The 21,604-nt window shown below is 32.3% G+C and overlaps 1 long non-coding RNA gene across 1 annotated transcript in view; it reads right to left on the bottom strand.

Moving 5' to 3' along the window:
• Positions 1-21,604, bottom strand: part of LOC144578688 (uncharacterized) — an 867,227-nt gene that overhangs the window by 588,667 nt on the left and 256,956 nt on the right. Inside the window, exon 2 of the long non-coding RNA XR_013524955.1 lies at positions 12,941-13,007. This is a non-coding gene — a long non-coding RNA (uncharacterized LOC144578688). The remainder of the gene's footprint in view (positions 1-12,940; positions 13,008-21,604) is intronic.

Here is a 21,604-nt window from a genome sequence, read left to right on the forward strand (position 1 = left end):
AGATCAAACAGACAGAAAATCAACAAAGATATCCAGGGCTTGAACTCAGACCTGGAGCAAGCAAACCTGATAGACATCTACAGAACTCTCCACCCCAAATCCACAGAATATACATTCTTCTCAGCACCACATCACACCTACTCTAAAATTGACCACATAATTGGAAGTAAAGCACTCTCAGCAAATGCAAAACAACTGAAATCATAACAAACAGCCTCTCAGACCATAGTGAAATCAAGTTAGAACTCAGAATTCAGAAACCAACCCAGAACCACACAGCTTCATGGAAACTGAACAACTGGCTCTTGAATGTTGACTGGATAAACAACGAAATGAAGGCAGAAATAAAGAAGTTCTTCGAAACCAACGAGAACGAAGACACAACATGCCAGAATCTCTAGGCACATTTAAAGCAGTCTCTAGAGGAAAGTATATAGCAATAAGTGCCCATATGAGAAGAATGGAGAGATCCAAAATTGACACCCTATCGTCAAAATTGAAAGAGCTAGAGGAGCAAGATCAAAAAAACTCAAAACCCAGCAGAAGACAAGAAATAACTAAGATCAGAGCTGAACTGAAGGAGACTGAGACACGAAAAACCCTCCAAAAAATCAATAAATCCAAGAGCTGGTTTTTTGAAAAGATCAACAAAATAGACAGACCACTAGCTAGATTGATTAAAAAGAAAAGAGAGAACAACCAAATAGATGCAATAAAAAATAATAAAGGGGAAATCACTACAGATTCCACAGAAATTCAAACCATCACCAGAGAATATTACAAACAACTCTACGCACATAAGCTAGCAAACCTGGAAGAAATGGATAAATTCCTGGACTCCTGTGTCCTCCCAAGCCTAAACCAGGAGGTAGCTGAAACTACGAATAGACCAATAAGAAGGGCAGAAGTCGAGGCAGCAGTTAAGAACCTACCACACAAAAAAACCCAGGTCCAGATGGGTTCACAGCCGAATTCTACCAGACACACAAAGAGGAGCTGGTACCATTCCTTCGGAAACTATTCCAAATAATTCAAAAAGAAGGAATCCTTCCCAAATCATTCTATGAGACCAATATCATCCTGATACCAAAACCCGGCAGAGACCCAACGACAAAAGAAAACTTCAGGCCAATATCCATGATGAACATAGATGCAAAAATCTTCAATAAAATATTGGCAAGCCGATTGCAACAGCAAATCAAAAAACTTATTCATCATGATCAAGTAGGATTCATCCCGGGGATGCAAGGCTGGTTCAACATATGCAAGCCTATAAATGTAATTCACCACCATAAACAAAAACCACATGATTATCTCAATTGATGCAGAGAAGGCATTTGACAAAATTCAACAGCCCTTTATGCTAAAAACCCTCAATAAACTCGGTATCGATGGAACGTATCTCAAAGTAATAAAAGCTATTTATGACAAACCAACAGCCAATATCATACTGAATGGGAAAAAACTGGAAGCATTCCCTTTGAAATCTGGCACTAGACAAGGATGCCCTCTCTCACAACTACTATTCAATATAGTATTGGACGTTCTAGCCATAGCAATCAGGCAAGAAAAAGAAATAAAGGGTATTCAAATAGGAAAGGAGGAAGCCAAATTGTCTCTATTTGCAGATGACATGATAGTATACCTAGAAGACCCCATCGCCTCAGCCCAAAAACTCCTGAAACTGATAAGCAACTTCAGCAAAGTCTCAGGATATAAAATCAATGTGCAAAAATCACAAGCCTTCCTCTACACCAATAACAGACTTAAAGAAAGCCAAATCAAGAATGAACTGCCATTCACAATTGCTATAAAAAGAATAAAATACCTTGGAATACAACTCACAAGGAAAGTAAGGGACCTCTTCAAGGAGAACTACAAACCACTGCTCAACGAAATCAGAGAGGACACAAACAGATGGAGAAACATTCCGTGTTCATGGTTAGGAAGAATTAATATCGTAAAAATGGCTATACTGCCCAAAGTAATTTACAGAATCAATGCTATACCCATCAAGCTACCATTGACTTTCTTCACAGAACTGGAGAAAACCACCACGAACTTCATATGGAACCAAAAGAGAGCCCGCATAGCCAAGTCAATTCTAAGCAAAAAGAACACAGTGCGGGGCATCACACTACCAGATTTCAAACTATACTACAAGGCTACAGTAATCAAAACAGCATGGTACTGGTACCAAAACAGAGATATAGACCCATGGAACAGAACAGAGGCAACAAAGGCAACACAACATATCTACAGCCATACAATCTTTGATAAACCTGTCAAAAACAAGCAATGGGGAAAGGATTCCCCGTTCAACAAATGGTGTTGGGAAAACTGGCTAGCCATGTGCAGAAAGCAGAAACTGGACCCCTTCCTGACACCTTACACCAAAATTAATTCCAGATGGATTAAAGACTTAAACATAAGACCTGGCACCATAAAAACCCTAGAAGGAAATCTAGGCAAAACTATCCAGGACATAGGAGTAGGCAAGGACTTCATGAACAAAACACCAAAAGCATTGGCAACAAAAGCCAAAATAGACAAATGGGACCTAATGAAACTCCACAGCTTCTGCACGGCAAAAGAAACAGTCACTAGAGTGAATTGGCAACCAACAGAATGGGAAAAAATTTTTGCAGTTTACCCATCTGACAAAGGGCTGATATCCAGAATTTACAAAGAACTGAAACAGATTTACAGGAAAACAACAAACAAGCCCATTCAAAAGTGGGCAAAGGATATGAACAGACACTTTACAAAAGAAGACATATATGAGGCCAACAATCATATGAAAAAAATGCTCATCGTCACTGGTCATCAGAGAGATGGAAATCAAAACCACATTGAGATACCATCTCACGCCAGTGAGAATAGCGATCATTAAAAAATCTGGAGACAACAGATGCTAGAGAGGATGTGGAGAAAAAGGAACACTTTTACACTGTTGGTGGGAGTGTAAATTAGTTCAACCACTGTGGAAGACAGTGTGGTGATTCCTCAAGGCCTTAGAAATAGAAATTCCATTTGACCCAGCAATCCCATTACTGGGTATATATCCAAAAGACTATAAATTGTTCTACTATAAGGACACACATACACGAATGTTCATTGCAGCACTGTTTACAATAGCAAAGACCTGGAATCAACCCAAATGCCCACTGATAGTAGACTGGATTGGGAAAAATGTGGCACATATACACCATGGAATATTATGCAGCAATCAGAAATGATGAGTTTGTGTCGTTTGTAGGGACATGGATGAATCTGGAGAACATCATCCTCAGCAAACTGACACAAGAACAGAAAACGAAACACCGCATATTCTCACTCATAGGTGGGTGATGAAAAATGAGAACACATGGACACAGAGAGAAGAGTACTAAACACTGGGGTCTATTGGGGGGAAATGGGGAGGGCCAGTGGGAGGGGGAGGTGGGGAGGGATAGCCTGGAGAGAAATGCCAAATGTGGATGAAGGGGAGAAAGGAAACAAAACACACTGCCATGTGTGTACCTATGCAACTGTCTTGCATGTTCTGCACATGTACCCCCAAACCTAAAATGCAATAAAAAATTAAAAAGACATAAAAAGATAAATAAAAATAAAATAAAATAAAATGGCAATACTACCCAAAGCTATATACAATTTTTTTTATTGTTTATTAGTAGTTTTTTATCAAACTACTAATGTCATTTTACCCAAATCTAGTAAAAACTATTCTAAAATTCACATGAAACCAAAAAGACCCTGAATAGCCAAAAGAATCCTAAGGAAAAAAAAGCGCAAATCCAGAATCATCACATTATCTGATTTCAAACTATGCTATAAGGTTACAGTAACCAAAACAGCATGGTACTGTTACAAAAAACATGCATAAACTGACAGAACAGAATAGAGAACCTAGAAATAAAGCTAAACACCTACAACCATCTGATCTTCAACAAAGCTGACAAAAATAAGCAATAAGAAAGGACTCCCTATTCAGTAAATGATGCTAAGATAACTGGCTATTTATAACCAGAACAGGGAAACTGGACTCCTACTATATACAAAAATTAAGTCAAGATGGATTCAAGATTCAAATGTAAGATCTGAAACTATAAAAATATTAGAATAAAAATTAGGACATATTCTTCTTTGCATAAGAATCCTTTGCCTAAGTTTTGGCAAAGAATTTAAGGCCAAATTCTCAAATGCAATTGCAAGAAAAACAAAAATAGACAAGTGAGACCTAATTAAACTGAAGAGCTTCACCTTATCAACAGAGTCAACAGACAACATACAGAATGGGAGAAAATAGTCACAAACTACACATCCGAAAAAAGCCTGATATCCATAATTTGTAATGCACTTAAACATTAACTCAAGATACAAAAATTAACTCAAGATCGATTCAAGATTTAAATGTAAGATGTGAAAGTATAAAAATCCTAGAAGAAAAATCTAGTAAATATCCTTCTTTGCATAAGAATTCTTTGCCTAGGCCTTGGCAAAGAATCTAACGCTAAGTCCTCAAAAGCAATTACAAGAAAAACAAAAATTGACAAGTGCGACCTAATTACGTATCAACAGAGTAAACAGACAATCTACAGAATGGGAGAAAATAGTCACAAACTAAGCATCCAACAGAAACCTATGCATCCAACAAAAGCCACTATAGATTATATCCATTATATCCATAATCTATAATGCACATAAACAAATCAACAAGCAAAAACCAAATAATCTCATTAAAAAGTGGGCAAGGAACATGATCAGAAGGTTCTCAAAAATGACATACAATTAGCCAATCAACCTTAAGAAATTCTTATCATCACAAAAAAATCAGAGAAATGCAAATCAAAACTACAATGAGATACCATCACATCAGTTACAATGACTTATATTAAAATGTTCAAACATAACAGATGTTGGTGGCACTGTGGAGACAAGAAAATTCTTATACACTGTTGATGAGAATGTAAACTAGTCCATCCAATATGGAGAGCAATTGGAAATTTCTCAAAAAACTTGTTACAGAACTATCATTTGACCCAGTAATCTGATTACTGGGATTAAAAGGACAATAAATCTTTCTACCAAAAAGACACACACACCTGTGTATTCATCACAGCACCATCTATGATAGCAAAGACATGGAATTCACCCGACTGCTCATCAATGGTAGATTGGATAAAGAAAATGTGGGATATATACAACATGGAATGCTACATCACCATAAAAAGTAACTAAATCATTTCCTTTGCAAAGTCATGAGGGCAGTTGGAAACCATTATGCTAAGCAAAGTAAAACAGATACAGAAAACCAATTACTACATGTTCTCACTTATAAGTGGGGGCTAAACATTGGGTACACATGGACATAAAGATGAGAACTGTAGACACTGGGTAATATAAGAGGAGTAAAGGATGGAATGCTACAAGAGTTGAAAAATTATCTATTGGGTACTATGTTAACTACCTGGGTGACAAGTTCAATCATACTCCAAACCTCAGCATCATGCTACATACCTTTATAACAAACCTGCACATCTATGACTAAATCTAAAATAAAAGTTGAAAAAAAAAATAATTGTATTATGTATACAACAGAACACTACTCCCAAATAAAGAATGAAATCATGTCTTCTTCCGCAGCAACATAGTGAAACTGAAGACCATTATCTTAGCTAAAATACCTCAGAAAGTTAAATACCATTTGTTTCCATTTGTAAGTGGGAGCTAAATAATATGTATACTTAGACATAGATTTTGTCCATTTATAAGTGGGAACTAAGTAATGTGTACATGTGGACATAGCACTATAATACACATTGGATACTTGAAAGGGTGAAAGGATGGGAGTGAGGTGAGGGATGAGAAATTACTGAATGGGTCCAAAGTATACTGTCCAGTAATAGTTACTCTAAATGCCTAGACTTCACCACTGCATAATACATCCATGTTACAAAATGGCACTTGTTCTTTCTAAATCTATCAACATAAAATAAAAGTTTAGCCATGAAATATTGCTTTTACTGAGCCATCATACTATTAAACACTCTCTCTTTGGAGATAAGAGAGATAAACATGGAAAGTCACTTAAGTTAGTAAATAATATGGTTATTTTTCATGGACTGTATTTTTGATTTTGTTTTAGATATATTGCAAAATAATTTACAGATTTGAATTGTGATCTAAAGTATAATAATAGAAGCCAGTATTTATTGAGTGTTAATCCCAAGCACAGTACTTTACATGATTTAAGTCATTAGCCAATTAGCAGCCAAGATAATTAAGAATAATACAGTTACAATGTAATTTAGTTATACTAGCACAATAAGTTTTTCAAAAAGACTTAGAAAAATATACAGGTTTAATATGCTGTTTCTCTTATCTTCTCTCCAGCAGAATTTAATAAATTTCGTAGAAATGTTTACTATTTTTATTATTGTTGTTAGGGATGTGTGAATTTATTTTTTACAGTTAGATAATATTAATGTCAAAAAAGTAATTATATTCTCTTTTAATATATATTCTAAATTAAATTTGGATTAATTTCAAAAAGTAATCTGGAAAAAATTTATAAATTTCCAAATATTCTTTGTCACAAGAAATATTGTTTCCTAACCAGTTCCTTTAGTATGTTATTTTTATAAAATGTATTAACATGTTGAAGTCACTTTGAAAGATTATATATTCTTAGGTTAAGAAAAAAAATATTTACTGAGTTGTACATTTGCTTTTTAAGCAATGACCTTTCTTTCTCTTAAAGAACTTCTCATAGTAATTAGTTAACCCTCTCCAATAAAGGGCAAAATTTCCAAATCCATGTAGTACAAATCCTAATACTCATAACACATGAGTGATTTTGTAGATGAGCACCTAATTATTTCTTAGTCTCCTGGTTTCAGGAGATTCTTTTAATGTTTTAATTGGGTATTTTTTCCCTTATTGTATATAAAAACTAAATATTTTTCCTGCATATGTAGCTCAAAACTATTTTAAAATGAGTATATAAATGAATCATCATGAGACAATGGCTATTGAAGAATTTCAGTTATATATTCAAATTGTGTGGATTTATTTAAATTAAAATATGATTTGCTTTATAAACAGATTCACCAGATTTCTTTCTAAATCAGGCTGCCCTAAGACACTTAAAATTTGCTTTTATGTAGACAATGTGGCAAGTTAACATCTACAATTTAAAAACCCCAAACATGATTTAAATAGCACATTAAAGGATACAGAGAAATTTTTTTCACATTTCATATGTCTTTCTCAAGGATAATGTTAGGCTGGTATTATTACAATTGTCATTTTATATATGAGGGAACTGACCGTCAAGAAGATTAAACATATCAACCAAAATTAGGCAGTCAATTTATGCAAACAAGTCTGAATTTAAATTTTGTATCATTATCAAACATTTATGCTAATTAAAATTCTCATTCTTAGAAAAATTAAGTTATTCTGTATAGACTCCATGAACTGATAACTTACAGACTTTTTTGGCCTTTCTAAGTTTAAAGGTTAGTTTGAACTAAAAGATATGTCATGTTAAATATTATAAAAATATCAAATTATAATAAATTTGTTCAAACACAAATAAGCTCTAGTAGGCTTTCTACTGATATTAAAATTGTGATACTTGTATCCATAGGTTGTGCAGGGTGGGGTAATGTTGGAAGGGTGAGAAGTACATATAGAATAAAAATAAAAAATTAATAAAACTTTTTCAACAACAGTGTTCTTGGTGTTTAACAGAATACATATAATAGATTAGATTTTCACATATTTTATTTGATTCTCATAAAAGTCCTGTGAAATAAGTAAAGCATATATATAATTTTATTGAAAAGAAAGCTGATAGACTGGAAAGTAAAATGACTCACTCATGAACATAAATGTACCAAGTTATATATTGAGGCATAAGGGCAAAAAAAGCCTGTTTTGACAAACTGTATAACTTATTTAGAGAATATACAGTCCAAAAACAGTAGCTCCTGACAACAATTTAGGAAAATTACTAAACTACTTTTCAAGTCATATAGAAATACACAAATAGGCAGACAAAACTCTATCAAGATTATACCAGCTAACTCATACAAGTGTAGAAAATGTATTCATATTTATAATGATTAAATCATATTTATGTATAGGTACTACCAAATAATAAGGAAAAAATGAGCCATTCTATAATTTGTAATGAAATAGTTTTCCTTCTCTGTATGAGTGTTTATATATATAGAGAGAGAGGTTTAGCGTATATACATGTACTTAACTCCAATCATCTTCAACTTCATATGACTTTTAAATTTAAATTAAAATATCAACTTCACATGAATTTTAAATTAAAATTAAAAGACAAAAGTGTAAAAATATATGTTAAATAAAAATATAAGCTTCTATGATTTGGGGAATGAAACCATTTATTATAGAGAATATTAATATTTGTTCAAAACACAAGAAAAAGATTAGTAGACTCAACTACATTAAAATTAGAGTTTTCTGTTAATCAAAAAGCACTATAAAATGAAAAGGTAAACTAGAAGCTGAAATAATTTGTTTGCAATACATATTAATTCAAGGATTGATATTCACAACTTGGAAAGAAGCTTCTACAATTTGGTTATAAAAAGGCAAATAATAGACAAGGCCTAAGACATGAGTAGTGATTTCACAGAATAATATACAAAACATAAAAAGATACTCAAGGCTCATTAGTAATTAGGGACATGCAAATTAAAACTACATTGAAGCATTATCACCCCATTTGGTTAACTTAAAAATAAACTGATAATATCAAGTGATGTAGAGGATGTAGAACTTTGAAACTTCTCATTAACTAATAGTTGGTACATTAGTTCATGAAATCTATTTTTATTCACTTACTGAATTTAAAGATTTGTGTTTCCTAAAATCCAGAAATTATACCATAGTTATGTACCCTAGAGATATGCTTACACGTGTACACCAAGAAACATAAATGATATTTATAGCAGCTCTGTAATAGACATTACTTAAAAATACCCCAAATATACATCAGCAAGATAATAAGTACAATATTATGTACCATATTAACACGATAAAATACTACTATTCTGCAATAAAAATAAATGGTCTATAAACAAGGTACAAAATGTGTAAAACTAGAAAAATATCAGTGCTTAACAATAGAAAAAAAATCACATTAGTCCAAATACAAAAGATTCTATTTATATAAATGTTTAAGAGATAAAATTATGTGTTTTAAGAATATATATTGAAAACCTTTGCTCTAAGAACTGGAACAAGACAAGATCCCTAATTTCACCACTCCTATTCAACATAGTACTGGAAGATCTAACCAGAGTGATCCAGCAAGAAAAAGAAATAAAAGGCAAACTGAAAAAGAATTTAAATTGTCCCTCTTTGTTGATAATATAACTTTACGTATAGAAAAGCCTAAAGACTTTACAAAAAACTACTACATTTGATACATGAATTTAGTAAAGTTGCTGGATACAAAATCAACATACAAAAATTAGTAGCATTTATGTATACCTAGAATGATCAACCTGAGGAAAATAATAAGAATAGAATTTACAATAGCTATAAAAAAGTATATCTAGGAATAAATTTAACCAAGGAGGTGAAAGATCTCTACAAGGAAAACTAAAAAACACTGACAAAAAAATGGAAGATGACACAGAAAAATGAAAACACATATCATGCTTATGGATGGGAAGAATTAGTATCATTAAAATGATCATATTGCCAAAGCAATCTAGAGATTCAATGAACTCTCTGTCAAATTACCAATGTCACTTCTCACAGCATTAGAAATTACAATCCTAAAATTTATATGAAGCATCCAAAAAAACTCCAAATGGCCAAAGTAATCCTAAGCAAAAAGAACACAGTTGGAGGCATCATATTACCTGATTTTAAAACATATTACATGGATATAATAACCAAAACAGCATGGTATTGGTTTAAAAATAGACACATAGATCATTGGACTGGAAAACCCAGCAAGAAAGCCACATATTTATAACCAACTGATATTTGACAAAGATAACAAGAACTTACATTGGGAAAAGAACATCATCTTCAATAAATGGTGCTAAAAAAATTGGCTAGTCACATGCTGAACAATGAAACTGAATGCCTATCTCTCAACATAAAGAAAAATCAACTCAAAATAGATTAAAAACTTAAACATAAGATAAAAGCTATAAAAATACTAGAATAAAACATAAGTAAAAGTCCCCTGGACACTAGTTGAGGCAAATAATTTATAACTAAGGCCTTAAAAGCACAAACAACAAAAACAAACATAGAAAAATGAGTTTTGACTTAACTAAAAAAAATAACAGAAATTATCAACAGAGGGAAGAGACAACCTGTTAATGGAAGAAACTATTTGCAAACTACTTATCCAACAAGGAACCAATATCCAGAATACATAAGGAACTCTGTAGGGGACAAGCCCCCACATCACCCATGGGTACCCCGAGTTCAATGGCAACAAATGATTGAGAAAAAGACAGATTAAGAGAGAAAGTGGGACCAGGGAGCCATGACTTATTACTGGAGGAGAGAGTGAAGTCCCTGAACTCTGATAAGCCACACCCCTACCCTATAGATCAAATCAATCACTTTAATCTGTAGGTTAGGGGTGGAGTGATGGTGGGAGCAGGTAACATGATGGTGGAATGAATCAGTGAGCCGAAACTGAATCAGCTAGCTGGAACTGGTGTGTCATTCTAAAGATTGATAACAGTGGCAGTTTGGGAGTTTCACTAAACAAGAACATGTGGTTATCTTTAACTTATTATCTATGTACAGTTGGTGGAACATGGGCCTTACAAGGAGCCTACAAGTCTGGCTACGTCATAGTCCTATGAAGGGGTTTCATGTCCTGGAGCACAATGTGTATGGTAACAGAGCCTAGTCACCCTGTACCAGAACATGAGGCATGGAGAGGCCTTCCTCCTCAGAGGCCTCTGGCAGCCTTCTGCAGTTTATTGTTCCTGATTTCTTTTAAACGTATAACCAGTTTATGTAGGCATTCTGTAAGTCCTTCCTCCTTTGCTGCTTCTCCCAACAAACTCATACAGCAGGAAAAAATAAATAAATAATTAATTGATTAAAAATGGGCAAATGACATAAAGACATTTTTCAAAAGAAGACATACAAATGGCAAGATGTATGTGAATAAATGTTCGATATCACTAAATATTAGAGAAATACATATTAAAACTAAGGGAAATATCATCTTACCACAGTCATAATAACTATTGTTATGAAAACAAAAAATAACACATGTGGATGAGGCTGTAAAGAGAAAGAAATTCTTATACACTGTTAGTAGAATGTAAATTAGCACAACCACTATGGAAAACAGTATGAAGATTTTTCAAAAAAACAAAAACAGAATTATTATTTGATTCAGCAATTTTTCTACTATCTATACAAAGGAGAAGAAATCAATATATCAAAGGATACCTGCACTCATATATTTATTGTATCACTATTCACAATACTAAAAATATGGAAGCAATCTGAAATCATCAACAGATAGATGGATAAAGAAAATGTGGTATATATTCATAATGGAATATGATTTGCCCATACAAAAGAAGGAAATCACTTTTTTTTGCAGCAACATGGATGTAACTGGAGATCATTTTCTTAAGTGAAGTAAGCCAGATCCAAAAAAATAAATATTGCATACTTTCATTTACATGTGGGAGCTAAGAAATTTGATGACATGGAGGCAGAAAGTGGAAAGACAGATAACAGAGACAGAGAAAGGTGAGTGGGGGAGGGAGAGGATAAAGAGGAGTAAGTAAAAGGCAGAAACATATGGTTAGATAGAAGGAATAACTTTAATGTTTGATAACAGAGAAGGGTGGACCACAGTTAATAAAAACATATTGTGCTTCAGTGATAGACATCCTAAAAACCCTGCTTTGATCAATGTACATTTTATATATATGTAACAAAATCTCACATGTACCCCATAAATTTGTACAAATAAAAAAATATGTAATTATCTTTCTATCTATAGAATAATACTAAATCATTGCCATAGTTAACTTTGGGCTATAGAGACAGGGCTCTGGTGGAGAAAAGAACCGCACTGACCTTGTGAGATGTTAATAAAGTTCTATTTCTTAAATTAAATAATAGATTCTTGAGTATTCACTTCCTATTAGTCTATATATATGTGTGTGTGTGTGTGTGTGTGTGCGCGCGCGCACGCGCATGAGTGTGTGTCTGTGTGTGTGTGTATATATATGTATATGTATGTATTTTAGAACTATATTTTACCATAAAACCACTTTAAAGATTTTTTTCATCCTGGATTTAGAGGAAAATATTGATTTTAACTTCAAATGGAGGCAATGAAATGTAGCACAAAGAATGTACAAGTTTTGGAATTGGACAATACCTAGGCTTGAATTTCCATTTTACAATTTTCAACATTTCTATCAGCAAAGTCTCAGGAAGCAATTTCACTTGGCTTATGTCATCCAGAGTGTTGTGGAAATGAAATGATGTAGCCTATGTAAACCATTTAGAACAATGTTTGGCCAGCAGCAACTACATTTCAATAAAATGTTCTCTTATTTCTTTTCCCCTACAATCTCACTTTCATGGCTATGCTAAGTTTCCTTGATAGTGATTTCTTCTCAAGTCAGTAGAGAATAAACACAAATAATGCCCATTTAAGTGGTATATTCAAAGCCATATGTAGCAATTACACAATTTCTGAGTTCCACTGAAAAGTTGAAACTTTCTAAACTTATTAGCAAAGATTGGTAATTGTTATTTCTGAGTCGTAGGCACCTCTGAATATTTAAGACCCTGGCATAAGTCCTCTTCTCAAATCAAATGTACATACACATATATGGATAAAATTGTTTCTATAATTGTATTGGGCTTAAAAAACACTTACCATCCATGATCACCATATCCGAATTTCTAGGTTAAGTTGTCGTTTGTTGAAGTTCAAACCTTAAAACCTAAAAGACAGAAACAATAAGCAAGATAACTATTTTGCAAAATAAGTTTATATTGACTGCAAGGCTGTTCTTTCAAATATTTCAAGTATAATTAATCAAGAGCCAGAGCAAATGGAGTTTACTGGTAGGTCTTTATAGCGTACCTAATTTCATTCTTCTCCTATAATAGCAATAACCAGGATGAATAAAAATGCAAGGGAGTAATTTACTATATTACTATGCATATTTTAGATGATCTCATATCAAAGGTTAATGAAATATAATCAGTTATTAAGGAAATCAAAAACACCTTAATAAGGGTACACTGTGCTGACCTATTTATTGTTGGTAGTTATTTAAATACTGTATTCTATAAAAGGTTTGGTGGGCTTGATAATGTCATTACCAATTAAAATGTGAATGAATGGTATTTACTGCAGTTTCTGATGGAGGATTCTATTAGAAATGAGAAAACTCAAAGTGTCAGAAGTGGCAAAATTATATTGCCAAGATTCTTTGAGCAATTTCCTCTTACAGAGGTCAGTTTAAAAGTCAAAAATCATGACTGACTAGTTATTGTTTAAAAAAATACACTTTAGCTAATGTTCTAGTAGACTACATTTGTAGTCTAAAGAAAACTCACCTTTTTACAGAAAAAATAATTATTTTCCTTGTCATTTAAAAATTAATATAATACAAATATACTAAAACACAGTCATCTACTCATTTAGTCAATGAATTATTAAACAAATTACATATGTGCATATATAGATATACTCAAAACTTGAACTATAAAGATATATCTAGGAAAGTAGGCAAAAGCATGTGTGATGAAGAAAATTGAAGATATTGTAGAAAACAGAAATCATATATATACATATATAATCAAAGACATTTGTTTTCTCTTCTATAAGCAATTAAGAATAAATGACAGGCATGCAAAATAATAATAGGATTGTTTTTACATTTTAGGGGAAAACAGTTTTATAGTGTTAATACTGAAGAAATGTGGAATGGCAACAGGAAAACTATTTAAAAGACTATTCCAAAGTCCAAGTTAGAATATAGAAGGAACTTTTTCTTTTTTTGAAGAAATTTCTTATGCTCATAGCTAAGGTAGAAAAATAAATTATAAAATTGAGAAAAACATTATTTGATAGATTCAACATAATCTGAGAGCAAAGAAGTGAGAATCTGACACTGTTTTATTAAAAAACCAGAATGTTGACAGCAACATGAACAACAATAATTAATATTATGGCACGTTTAGGAGAGAAGTCCAAGTTTAAAAGAGAAGGTCAGCAGAAGAAGGACTTACAGTTTTTTCATGTAGAATTTGAGACAGTACAGTGGAAATTTTCAGGCAATATCAAGGAATGTTAGATTCTTGACTAGGGTTATAAAATGGAAATTACTATAAAAATTTTATATTAAAATATGACTATTCTGCCTAATCGGTGTCCAGTTGTTCTTTCAAAGTACTAATGCTTTAATGATATACAATCTACCAGTCTTTGATCCTCTGAGTACCTAAACATAACCAAAAAATGTTTCTTCCCATAGAAAATTAATAGGATAAAAATGTTATTAATACAACAGAAAATGTTAAAATAGCTACTAATAACAGGGCAACTTTTCCAAGTTAGATTTATGTCCAATGATATGTGATATGCTGTAACCATTAATTGGAAAAGGCATGAAACTTTAAGTAGAAAGGAGGGTATTTCTCCCTTTATATTGACAGAAGTAGAAAATAGTAAAAAGAAGCATATAAAGAAGTAGCAAGTGATATAAGTTATAAATGATTTTGTTAGAGCTCATGTTGGAAAGGGGGTTCAGAGTAGGTTGTTCAATGTAGAGAAAAAGAAACATGCAAAGTAGAAAAGATATGAATAAGCACGGCTAATTAGTGAGGGTGCACAGAGTCCAGTTAATCGTTACCATGTGTTTTATTTATTTCTTAAAGGACTTATAATAAGGATATTAATTTAAATAATTACAGTAGTATCAAGTCAATGTATTTGTTTGCTCATATACATGGATCAATAACTGTGTAGGGAAATGAATAATTACAAATCTAATCTCAGATACTTCTTAAAATTTTCCATTCACTTTTATTTTGTATCAGTTTCTGTGATTGGATTGCTATTTTAAGAATAACTTTTTAAACATTATCTAGTTTCTTCTCATTAGCAAGAAAGATGGAATTCCATCTATCACATCATCTTTAGTCTTGATATTCAGGGAAAAAATTATAGAGTCTAAAATTATTGTGATTGCCAAAATTATGGTAGTGAAAAAATTGTGAATTTCTTACTCCTTAGGCAGCAACATGTTTTAATTAAGTCACTGTGTGCAGAGTTTTGAGATCACTTAATTATTTTACATGAAGCAACCATTAAGAACATGTCAAAGCAAATGTATGTAGCTATCAATATTTTGGTTAAAAGTATTGGTTAAAAAAATTATCAATTTTTTTAATACAAACAGATTTACTTTCTAAATAATGTAAATCTTAATGATTTTCAATAAATATTCTCCAAATGTAAATTTGTTTTCTAATGAATAAATCAGAAATCATAAAAAATGAATCTACATGTTAATAATAAAACTTTATTTTTTGATATTCACAATACCTAATACATCACCTAGCAATAAAAAGCTCAATAAATATTTGTCAAGTGAATGAATAAATGAATGAAAAAATTAATTAATGCTAGCAGCACAAAAGTGTTTTTAACTCATTATCCCTGAACTAACATTTTTGTATTTTCTAGGCTCAAAAAACATTTTTGTGTACAAAATCAGAGATGACCATTTTATATCTCAAATAAATATAATCTACATTCTGGCCTTATAATGTCATTCACTAATATATTTTTTAATGAGTACATACTATCTATCAGAAATTATAAAAAGATGATAAACTTCATAGGAATTACAGTCTAGCTTCATATTCATTCTGTGCAAACTTTAGCACTTATTTTACCTAAATATACAAACTTTAATACAGAATTAACATTAATTTTAGAAACAACACTGTTAAGTACATTTATAGGCATATATACCTAAAGTCAGTTTGTAGTCAAAGCACAGTCTTAAATAAATCCTAAGTTACCTCTAGTTAGAAGTCAAACTAGGCCCTCTGAAACATATTGAATCAAAAGGTAATTTTTTCAGTTGTCAATTACACACTGTTAAAAAGTTTTGGGACTGCTTATAAAGACAAAATTATACTCTAAAAAACAGCAATTATAATAGAACAACTTTTACTCAGGTTATTTAAAAAGACAGAGAGTGTCTTAAGAACATTTGTTGCACAAATTCTTCTTTAATGAGACTCTTCAGAAATACTCAGTAGAAGTAGAATAATATAATTTTAAAACTAAAAGAATTTTCAGGATGATTAGTTCCAAGCCAAGTCTTTTGCATTTGAGATAAGAAAGCCAACTAAACTGACAACTGCCTTGAATGAAGGTGGAGTCTGATCTAGGTTTAAAGATAGTTTCCGGTCTCATAATCAATAGTTTTATGTGAATTATTCTATCAGTCAGTATAGGGTAGTAAGTGCTGTATAAACAAAAATCTCAAATTCTCATTGGCATATAACACTGAAGTGGCATTTAATTTTTTCTGCTCAAAATGACATATAATTTCCCTCGGTTGTGATCATTTGACTGGGACCCACCAATGGACTGAACACACCTATTATGTGGATAAGAGAAACACAGAGAAAGCACAGTCACTGTTAAGAGACTGCCAGAGCACAAGGAGAGAAGAATCTGGTTTCTCTCCTCCTCCCACTCTACACACTTGTGCCATACACAATATTTGACAAATCACATAGAGTAAGCAAGCAGGTCATAAAGCCACTCCTGAGATTAACAAAGTCGAAACGTATACACATTATTAAATGAGGGGCAGCACATGTTTAGAAAAATGATGAAATCTGTCATAAGGAATTAAGTGGATGAATTTCTCATGAAAAAAATATATTCAATTGTAAAACTCTTCTTTGATTCAGGAACATTCTGTGTTCTGTGTAACTATGTTAACACCATTCCTCATTTTAAAATGAAGGTAATATGTGAGATGGGGCATCATATTGATTAGTAGTTCTTGGAAGGTTCATAGGCTCCACAGTAACTAGATAAATCATGTTATAGATATGAGGAAAGAAAAAAACCTTATTACATTTACTGAAGCACATCTTCTATTTCTAAATATTTATAGAATCTAATAACAATAATTATTTCAGAGAGAAAGAGATTATAAATCCAGTGACTTACATACAAATTTTGATTTATAATAGTTTTTTTTCAACAATGACAAATAAACAGCTACTTTGAGGCATCATGGGAGAATAATTAATCTCCTTCTTAAAAAACTGTTTTTAGTAAATCCTCACTCAATTGGTTTTCTTGATATTGCATTTATATATTACTATGTAGCAAAGATCTGGAGTGAAATAGATCTGATATAACCTATACAATTGATCATAATAAGTCTCAGATTAAAAGTCATTATAATTTAATTCAATTAATTTAAAATGACTCTCTGAGCAACTGGACATTACCCTATTCTGTGAGATGCCCCAAAAGTACATTATCTCTTTTAATTGTATTAGTCATTACACATAGGTTTGTAGCTATTAAAACCGCTGTCTCTGCTGCTTGAACCAGAAACCAGTACACAAGTGGATATACCTACTTCAAGATCCAGACTAGAAAAGAGAGTTTATTTCAGATTTTTCAGTGGAAGAAATTTAATAACTCAAACAATTGAGGGATTAGCAATGTAGGAAGCAGTAGGATCTCATACAGCTGGAAATACAAAGAAAGTAATGTTCTAACTTGATTGCAGGAGCTGGAATCAAGGAACAAACTGCCAGATGGAGACTGAATATGGTGGAAGTGTCTTCCCAACAAGGACCAGAACTGTAATTCAGGGTGCCTGGGGTTTCAGGTACATATTGTGAAAAAGTACCCACTTGAAACTGTTGTACCTTGAGTTTTTGTTGCTTCAAAAAGTCCCAGGAAGAAGCCCATCCCTGACAAAGCAAGGTTGTATCCAGAGACACCTGAGTTGGAAATGAACTTTGGCGAATTCTCTGCAAAACCATACTTAAATCCCCACCCAGGGAGAAGGTTCTTTGTCTTTTTCTGCACATGGATGTACAGAAGCATGATTGATGACTGCCCCTGTGCTGCCTTTACTCCACATCTACATACAATGATGCAGCCAAGAAACCAAATAAAAGCTCTGTTTTTACTGTTGTTTAGGGAGGCATTGCTTTGGAAATTATCCCCCCCCACCCCCCACCCCCGTGTTCTCCTTACTTGTTGCAAGTAATAAAATTCCTGTGTTAAATCTTCCTTGATTGTGATCATTTGACTGTGGCCCACCAACGAACTAAACACAACCACTATATGGATAAGAGAAACAGAGAAAACACAGTCACTGTTAGAGACTGCCAGAGCATAAGGAGAGAAGAATCTGGTTTCTCCCCTCCTCCCACTCTACACACTTGTGCAATGTGCTATATTGGACAAATCTAGTCCCCTGCAAGAAAAGTAGTGGATAAGCAAGGAAAATAGTGGATAAGGGTGCTTATAAGGAAAGATACTTTCAAAATGTAGTTTGAATGAGACTACCGCCAAGATATGGGCAGAACATAAGAGAATAAATGGATGTGAACAGAAAGAGGTACATATTTATGACATAACTTTAGTATATAAAAGGCTTTGTATTAACTAAGACTTCCTTCTTGTGTTCTCATATTTAGAAGGTACAAAACAATATATAGGAGAGAGTGAGAAATACTCTGATGCCCACAGTTCTTGTAAGACCTTAGAAGACAGTCATGACAGTCAATTGAAAAACTGTGTTTTAGATCTCAGACTTCAAGAAATAGTTAACAGATGTCTCTATGACTTAAAAAAAAAGACATGAAAAACACTCATACCCCAACTACTTGCTTACTCCTCTGACAAGCTACCATAAATTTCACCTTTAAAATGATTTCCTTTGTCATAAGGCACAAGATTTCCAGACACATCAATAACCATGAGGAAATGGTAAGAAAACTGTAACATACAATGGACTAGGTCCAGCCCTAAGGTTTGATGAACTCAAAGCAAGAGAACAAATTATGGTCATATAACATAGGCTAAGTAGTTAAATATTATTAATCAAACTATAAAATTTCTAAAGAATTTTTTTTCTTTAAATATGGACTTTAGTAATAATAGAAACAAAAATAAATTCCAATTAGTAAAATATCAAAGATGCTTAAATTTGCTGTTGTACCTGAGTGACCAGCAAATTGAGGTAAGAGACAAAATTAAGACATATAAAACATATATTTTATTCCATGAAATTCATTTTTATCTTTATTTCAGCAAAGTCATTAAAGATGTTTCTATTAGTTACTTTTGAATTATTTGTTTCATTTACAGTAATAATCTAAAATATTAAAAATTAAATAGTTTATTTTAGTGTAGGAATTCAAATATACTTTTATAAAAACTAAATTTAACAAATGTGAAATTTTAAAAACTAAAATTATTTTATATTTTTAAAACTAATATATCTTCTGCAATATCCAAAATATCTACTTAAAGAAAAATACAAATTAATATTAAGAAATATCAAGGTTTTGAATATATATTCAAATAAAACATTTTATATATTTAATATTAATATTTTATGTGTATTGTATATACACACACATACATATATATACAGACACATTTTTAATGCACGAAGTACATCTAGTTACCAATGTCAGTAACTGAAATAATTTGTATCTTTCTTCCTGAATATTGTCTAAACTAACATATATACAAATTTAAAAGTATTATTTGCTTATCTTGCAAAATATTTAATAGCCACCTTGTGCAAAAGCTGTGACTAGGCTGTTAACTTATAGGTAACAAGAAAAGTCAAAAAACAATATCCATTACTTTTGGAAATTAATACTTTGTAATTCAATAATGTATTGCAGTCTTATCTCAGAGAAAGAATTGCAAATAACTTGGTTTTTTTCTCATACTTAACCATTTCAACTCTCCAAAATTTTGTCTGCCCTCCAAAATTGCATTTTGTCACCCACCCCATCAGTTGTGCAACCAACCAATCTTAATGTCATTAGAAGACATAGAACAAAGGATGTAGAGAAGAGTGCCCATGGGGCCTGAATATTGTTAGTAGCCAGAGTGGACATTTAGGGTACAGGTCATGCTAGGTTAAACTTGAATCCTTGTTTCCAAATGACAAAACTGGTCATGTATTCTTCATAAATTGAATATTTAAGACCCTTTAAACATTCGAGTCCCTTCTGACAGTATGTAAGGACAATCCTGAATTATTGGCCATTAACAACTTGATTTACATTTCTTAAACAGATCTGGAAGTCAAAAAGGTAGACTCTTAACACACATATACATGCATGCATGTGTATGCGAGTGCACGCACACACACACACACACACACATTGGTAGAAAGCACAGAAAAATTGCATGTATTTGTAAGATACTGCAGTGAATAACATTCATATACTTTATCATTTTATTTTACATAATAAACTTTTATAATCTTATACCTCATTAAACACAAATATTTATATTTTCAATTTGAGACTTGTTTTAAATGTATATATTTTCACAAATCTAATATTTTCCCCTACTGGAACACTGGGGCCTCTGAGAATAAAACTTCTGTCTCATTTGCCAAGCATAGGCTGAAGGGTTCTATCAAATGGAAGTCAAAGAGCTATATACTCACAAGATGGAAACTAGTTCTTAAAGAAAAATTTGGGGATACAAGGATAGTTTAACATACAGAAATCAATATGATACATCATTTCAACAGAATGAAGGACAAACACAATGATGATGATTATTTCCAATGATGATGAAAAAGCATTTGATAAAATTATTTCCAGTGATAATGAAAAAGCATTTGATAAAATTCAATAATCTTTTATAATAATAACCCTCAAAAAACTGGGAATAGAAGGAATAGACCAACAGCAGTATCATACTGAGTGGGGCAAAAAGTAAAAGGCATCTGGAGTAAACAAATGACCTGACTCCAAATTATACTACCGAGCTATAGTAACAAAAACAGCATGCTACTGCCATTAAAACAGATACATAGACAAATTTAACAGACTAGAGAATCCAGAAATAAATCTAGACATCCACAGTGAACTCATTTTCAACAAAAGTGCCAAGAACAAACACTGGGGAAAGAAGTCTCTTTCATAAATAGTACTAGAAAAACTGGATATCCATATGCAGGATAATGAAACTTGACACCTATCTCTTGCCACATACAATTATCAAATTAAAATTGATAAAGACTTTTAAATCAAAGACCTCAAATTATAAAACTACTAAAAGAAAACACTGAGGAAACTCTCCAGGACAATGAAATGGGCAAAGATTTCTTGAGTAATACCTCACCAGTACAGGCAACTGAAGCACAAATGGACAAATGAATCACATCAAATGAAAAAGCATCTATACAACAAAAGAAACAATCAACACAGTGAAGAGACAATCCATCGAGTGGGAGAAAATATTTGCAAACTATTCATCTTACAAGGGACTGGA

The sequence above is a fragment of the Callithrix jacchus genome, chromosome 12, assembly GCF_049354715.1.
Source record: "Callithrix jacchus isolate 240 chromosome 12, calJac240_pri, whole genome shotgun sequence".
NCBI lineage: Eukaryota > Metazoa > Chordata > Mammalia > Primates > Cebidae > Callithrix > Callithrix jacchus.